Source organism: Schistocerca serialis, chromosome 6 (assembly GCF_023864345.2).
Source record: "Schistocerca serialis cubense isolate TAMUIC-IGC-003099 chromosome 6, iqSchSeri2.2, whole genome shotgun sequence".
In the NCBI taxonomy this organism is placed as follows: Eukaryota; Metazoa; Arthropoda; class Insecta; order Orthoptera; family Acrididae; genus Schistocerca; species Schistocerca serialis.
The window spans coordinates 123,382,273-123,389,775 of NC_064643.1; the positions used below are offsets into that span (position 1 = coordinate 123,382,273).

At 45.6% G+C, this 7,503-nt stretch overlaps 1 pseudogene; it reads right to left on the reverse strand.

Annotated features, from left to right (window-relative positions):
- Window positions 1-2,640: 2,640 nt before the first annotated feature.
- LOC126485762 (5S ribosomal RNA) lies at window positions 2,641-2,758 on the reverse strand (annotated as a pseudogene).
- Between the last annotated feature and the right edge of the window lie 4,745 nt (window positions 2,759-7,503).

Genomic DNA, 7,503 nt, shown 5'->3' on the forward strand with positions numbered 1-7,503 from the left:
TGTTGTTCTGTTGGGTGAGACAGCAGATGCTGTTCGGTTCGTGTATAGATGGAATATGTTGCAACGATCACAGTGTATTTTTCATCAATATATATGGAGGTAAAAAAATTATTTCACATTTCTTTAATGACAATACCTCTTGGTCACAGGTTCAGTCAACAAAGCATCTGGCTCGTGTTCATGTATTAGACTTGTAATTCTGGTTTCTACGTGCAATTATATTATTTCTTGTTCTTCAATTAGTTCATTGTAAATGGTGTTTAAAATACCTTCTCGTATTGAGGAAGAACCGTGCCAGATACATGTACGTTGAATCAAACTTCCACACACAGAACAGTTACACTTGTGCTTTGCTGTTTCGTAGCTATTATAGTTGCAGGGGACTTAATTAATCAATTGTGTTAACGGAAATTTCTTGTCATTCTTTATTGTTATGTTATGCAGTCAGATTGCGTACTAATACTACTCAGGGCCAACCGGTTACGAGACTTCGTAACCGGACACACAGCTATTAAAATTACTGCATTTTTATTAAGCCCCCATGCACTGTACAGCCATTGCGATGAAAGACTGCAACCGAGTTTTGTTCTGAGATACGCGAACAAGGACGATCCACTTCATTTGCTGCAGGTACTGCAAGTGGCCCGACAAAAGAACAATGGGAGCCGAGTGCCAAACTACTCCGGCCTGTGGCGAATCGCGAAGAGCGCTCGACGCACGTACTCAAGTCCAGTGCGCAATGGGAGGGAATTGAATCAGTTAGGTGCGTGTAGGGGAGCTCGCTGGCCCTTTGTTTCGCATCGCGGGCTGCGAGAAGGCCCTCTCAGCTGGTCTGGCTCGCAGCGAACACAAAGAGTCCGTCGCCTACATCCAGCCGTGTGCATTTAGCAGGCGTAGCACGGTTAGCGGCATCTATCTCCGCTCCAGTAGACTCTTCTTCTACACCTTAGCAATTCAAAGTGCTTAGAAAAAGTTTGGTAAGTGGTATTTAAATGGAAAGCTGTGTTATCAAAACACGTCAAGGTGCGCCGCTTTCCATCGAACGCACTAAGGTGATAAGAGGTTTTTTACACAGGACAGTCGAATGTACGAGGATCACTCCAAACGAAACGCACAACATTTATTTTAAAATCCATCTTTTATTCTACATGTTTGAAAGTTTTCCAGTGTGTAGATACATCCTTTAGCAACAATATTTTCATTTCTCCGCATAATTTCCATCCGTCTCAACTGCCTTACGCCATCTTGGAACCAGCGCCAGTATACCCGAACGGTAAAATTTTGGACCAACTGTTTGGCAGCGTGCACAAGGTAGTCATCATCTTCAAGCCTTGTTCCACGAAGAGAGTCTTTCAGCTTCCCAAAGAGATGATAGTCACATGGAGCCAGGTTTTGTAATCGCTTCCATGGTTTTTTGACTGACATGTGGCCGTGCATTGTCGTGCAGCGGCAAAACATCCTGCTTTTGCCGATGTGGTCGAACACGACTCAGTCGAGCTTGAAGTTTCTTCAGTGTCGTCACATATGCATCAGAATTTATGGTGGTTCCACTTGGCATGACGTCCACAAGAAAGAGTCCTTCGGAATCGAAAAACACCGTAGCCATAACTTTTCCAGCAGGAGGTGTGGTTTTGAATTTTTTTTCCTTGGTTGATGCCACTCCATTGATTGCCTCTTCGTCTCTGGTGAAAAATGATGGAGCCATGTTTCATCACCTGTCACAATTCGTCCAAGAAATTGGTCTGCCCCATTATCGTACTGTTCCAAAAGTTCGCTGCATACCGTTTTGCTTGTTTCTTTGTGAGCCACTGTCAACATCCTGGGAACCCACCCGGCACAAACCTTTTTTAACGCCAACACTTTCAGTATTCTGAAAACACTTCCATCTCCTATCCCAACGTAGCGTGAAATTGGTTCATTGTGATGTGTCTGTCAGCAGTCACCAGTTCGTTAACTCTCTGCACATTGGAGTGCGTGCAGTACGAGTCCTGTCGCTATGACGACAATCTTCAATACCGCCGTGTCCGCTTTCATCACATAACCTGCTTGCCCACCGACGAACTGTACTAAGATCGACAGCAGCATCTCCATGCATCTTTTTAAACCTCTTGTGGATGTTTCGCACTGTCTCGTTTTTACAGCACAGGAATTCTATGACAGCAAGTTGCTTCTGACGAACGTCAAGTGTAGCAGCCATCTTGAAGACATGCTGTGACGGCGCCACTCACGGGAACAGGTTGAACTAAGTTTGAAAACAAGGGGGAAGGATGTATCTACACACTGTAAAACTTTCACACATGCAGAATGAAAACTGTATTTTTACAAAAATAGTGTGCATTTCTTTTGGAGTGACCCTCGTATTATCGTACTCTTATCTGATCAAAACTATCTGGACATCTATTACGGACATTGATATGAGGTCTGTCGACCCTTCACCTTTATAACACTCAACTCTGCCCGAACAGGCCATGTAGGCCCAACGCTACCAACCTCACCCCACAGGTGTCACTGGATGCGGATATGGAGGGGCATGTGGTCAGCGCACCGCTCTTCCGGTCGTATCTCAGTTTACGAGACTTGGTGCCGCTACTTCTCAAGTAGCTCCTCAGTGTCCCTCACAAGGGATACGTTCAGCGCACTTGCCAACAACGCTTGGTAGACCGAATGGACACCCATCCAAGTGCTAGCCCAGCCCGACAGCGCTGAACTTCGGTGATCTGACGAGAACCGGTGTTACCACTGTGGCAAGGCCGTTGGTCCTTCTCTTTTATGACGGATTGAAAACTACCGAGGATCCATTCAGTAAGGTATGGAGGCGGAACGGCAGCCGAGTCTTTCGCAGAGCTGAAAGCAGCGAAGGTAGCGATGTTGGACATCAGTGTCTGGAGCGAGGTCAACGTTCTATCTCATACCAGAGACGGTCCATCGGGTTCAGGCCAGGACCATGGGCTCAGACCATTTAAGAAATGTTATTCTCCACAAACGATTGCCTCGTATATGCCACTTTATGTCAGGGTGCACTGCAACACTGATGCAATCATTGTGTCCGAACTGTTAGTCTACTGCGCTTTAGTTCACAGTGCTCTAAAATGTGTTAGGGGACCACACGTAAGCCACGAAAAATACCTCATTACTGTAACACCACTTCCTCCATAATTCACTGTTTTCACTACAAATGTTTTCCAGGATTTCGCCAGACTCGAAACCTTCCATCGGATTGCCACTGGATATAGCGTGATTCTTTGTCAAAATCAGTCGCTTCGAATCTCCCTCTGCCCATTGGCTTCGGTCGTTATGCCTCGCGAAGTGTTACACAATGTGATCGAAAGTATCCGGACACCTGGCTGAAAATGACTTACAAGTTCGTGGCACCCTCCATCGGTAATGCCGGAATTCCGTATGGTGTTGGCAAACTCTTAGCCTCGATGACAACTTCCACTCTCGCAGGCATACGTTCAATCAGGTGCTGGAAGATTTCTTGCGGAATGGCATCCCATTCTTCACGGAGTGCTGCTGGAAGGTTTCTTGCGGAATGGCAGCCCATTCTTCACGGAGTGCTGCAGTAAGGAGAGGGATCGATGTCGGTCGGTGAGGCCTGGCACGAGGTGGGCGTTCCAAATCATCCCAAAGGTGTTCTACAGGATTCAGGTCAGGACTCTGTGCGGGCCAGTCCATTATAGCGATCCTACTGCCGTGTAACCACGCCACCACAGTCCGTGCATTATGAACAGGTGCTAGATCGTGTTGAAAGATGCAATCGCTGTCCCCGAATTGCTCTTCAACAGTGAGAAGCAAGAAGGTGCTTAAAACATCGTTGTAGACCTGAGCTGTGATAGTGCCACGCAATACAACAAGGGGTGCAAGCCCCTTCCATGAGAAACACGACCACACCATAACATAACCGCCTCCGAATTTTACTGTTGGCGCTAGACACGCTGGCAGATGACGTTCACCGGGCATTCGCCATACCCACACCCTGCCATCGGATCGCCCCATTGTGTACCAATATTCGTCACTCCATACAACGTTTCGCCACTGTTCAATCGCCCAATGGTTAACCTCCTTACACCATGCGAGGCGTCGTTTGGCATTTACTGACGTGATGTGTGGCTTATGACCAGCCCCTCGCCCATGAAATCCAAGTATTATCACCTCCCCCCTAACTGTCATAGTACTTGCAGTGGATCCTGTCGTAGTTTGGAATTCCTGTGTGATGGTCTGGTTAGATGTCTGCCTATTACACATTACGACCCTCTTCAACTGTTAGCGGTCTCTGTCAACAGACGAGGTCGGCCTGTACGATTCTGTGCTGTACGTGTCCCTTCACGTTTCCACTTCAGTATCACGTGGGAGACAGTGGACCTAGATGTTTAGGAGTGTGGAAATCTGGCGTGCAGACGCATGACACAAGTGACACCCAATGATCTGACCACGTTCGAAGTCCGTGAGTTCTGTAGTGCGCACCATTCTGCTCTCTCACGATGTCTAATGACTACTAAGGTCGCTGATATGGAGGACCTGGCAGTAGGTGGCAGTACAATGCACCTAACATGGAAAAGTATCTTTTCGGGGGTGTCCGGATACTTTTGATCACTTAGTGTACTTAGCATTACCTAACATATGAGGAGCTGCTCGATGATTGCACTCCAGTCTTTCTATCTCCATACTCAATGGACTTCTCTTAGCCCCTTGGGACACACGAGTGATCTTTCTGCTGATTTAATGAGATTTTTTACCAGCTCCCTTCACAATGGTCCGTCAGTACGTGAGGTCTGGCTGGTCTTGGTTTATTTGTGGTTGTTACTTCGCGTTTACACTTCACAATCACATCGCCAACGATCGTTTTGGGTGGCTTAAGAAGCGTTCGAAGTCACTGAGCTTCCCTGAAATTCTGCTGTTACTCCTTCTCTCCTGACACCGCAGTACTCCCCACCTCCTTTTTTACTGGCGGGTCTGCCTGTTGTGACATCTAGCGGTGGAATACGGCATGACACATGAATATTCTGATTCTCCTGATCACATAGTGTACGTACTAGTGTGACAGTGGACCTCACAAACGCGTAGAGGTTACACCTAATGGGTACAGAAGTTTTATAGGATGGATGGATGGATGGTTTGGGGGATTAAAGGGACCAGACTGCCACGGTCATCGGTCCCGACAGAAGTTTTATAACACGTGGCGTATGACTTTTACTAGACTCTTCGAATATCAATGCAAGTGAGCAAAGACGTCATAAAAGAAAAACAAAGTGTTCCAATAATGTTCGTATTAGAAAGGGAACTGAGACTGTTCTCTCCTTTGCGGCTTCTTACTGACGGCCGTCTGCGTTTGTGTGTGGCCGACGTCACGTAGAGAGGCAGTCTTACCATCGCTTCAGCCGTTATCCACCTCTTTGTATTAATCAAAGAGCAGATTGTCCGAAGAAAAGAATGTTTGTACTCTTCCGTGGAAGCTAGCGCTCTTCTGATATTAGCGTTGCGCTCACGACCCGAGATACACTCTGGAGAAACTGGTACGTTGTTCGACTCATTTCGGGAAGTAAGGTCGTGCAATTTTGTGCTTAAGGATTTCTAAATTTCTAAGATACACAGCATCTTCCGTGTAAATTCGGAATGCCGCTTCATGATGTCTCGAAAACAGTAATTGCCTGCAGTTTTCCTGTTCTAGTTGAATTGATGCGGCAAGTTCAAATGTTTCGCTAAATCATAAACTAATTGTAAAATTCTGGTTTGTTTAGAGGCAAAAAATTGTTATTTGAATGGTTAAAATATTTCCTTACCTCTTCTGCCAGTTGATCAACGAAAACTTTTTTAAGCTTGTGGCACTCAGGTACCAATACAGTGCTTTCAGTGTAAGTGTTTTTAAATCTGCCCCAGGAAGGTGACAGTGTTGTGATTATCCCTCTCTTGAGGACAAAACACGTTATCCTAATGCAGTCGATCCGAACCTGGGGGTAATTACCCCCTGAGGGGTGAATAGAAATTTTCGTAGGGGTAAAAACTAAATGATTACTGTTTCAGTCATGAAACTAAATTGTCTTCAAAAGATCATTACTATTTTCACAATTTTGTAAGAATTTCATATTGATTACATAAGTAATCAGTAATTACATTTCTCAATTAATAACATTAATGCGGTGGAGGTTACAGGTACCTCACATATTCCACCCACTAGGCACATATGTTGTGCTTTGTCCTGTGCATCGCAGATAGTAAAAGTGGGACATATACATAGCAAATCCTAAATAGCTCAAAAAATATCTTCTTCAAGTTGTAGATAGTACCTACAGTAGTCCAGAAATTGCATGATTACTCGCTTCGAAACAGGTAAATGAATTAATTGACTGCACGACACAGCAGTAGCTACATAAGGCCCACTATAGTGCTGCGCACAGTATGTTTATTATTTTTACTGTTAGTGGCTCCGATCAGACACAAAACATTAAGAGCCTAAAGTCATCCAATTGCTGCCAGTTCAGATGCAAGAAGTGCAGCAATCAAGTGATTTATAGGCAGTTAGTGTAGTGTGCACATTGTAACTTGGTTTATTTTAAGTGGGGTTGCAGGTTGCAAGTGAAGCAAGTGCCGCAATGGAGACGAGTAATGCAGGGGAAGTAGGTTTTGTAACAAGAGTCTGCCATCACTGTGAATAGCTGGCTTTCTTATGTGAGAAGGAGTGTGTGTAGCACTTGCAACGCACCGAATTCACCCGTCATTCATTCTAAGACGCACACACACACACACACACACACACACACACACACACACACACAAAATATCATTCATCTTTGGTTCAAATGGTTCAAATGGCACTGAACACAATGGGACTCAACATCAGTCCCCTAGAACTTAAAACTACTTAAATCCAACTAACCTAAGGACATCACACACATCCATGCCCGAGGCAGGATTCGAAGCTGCGACCGTAGCAGTAGCGCGGTTCCAGACTGAAGCGCCTAGAACCGCTCGGCCACACTGGCCGGCATCATTGATCTTTCATCATTTTATAAATATGTGTTCCAAGAAAAGTCTTTCACTCTACAGTTTAGTTAGGTGCTAAAGTTGGTGATAGTGTGGGGCACGGAAGGCAACAGACGGCGCGGGTGAGGTTGGGGTACTAGGTAACGTCTGATTGCACTCAGGGGTAATGTTCCGAGAAAGGTTGGGAACCACTCTTCTAATGAGATCCCACGGACAGAAAATTTAAATCTAATACGTCACCAACAGCTTGTTTCGTCTCCTTAACCCATTCTGATTTCTTTGGAAATACCGTTATGAAAGGAAAGACCAATAAAGGAAAAACAAATGGTTCAAATGGCTCTGAGCACTATAGGACATAACATCTGAGGTCATCAGTCCCCTACAACTTAGAACTACTTAAACCTAACTAACCTAAGGACACCACACACATCCATGTCCGAGGCAGGATTCGAACCTGCGACCGTAGCGGTCGCGCGGTTCCAGAGCGAAGCGCCTAGAACCGCTCGGCCATTCCGGCCGGCA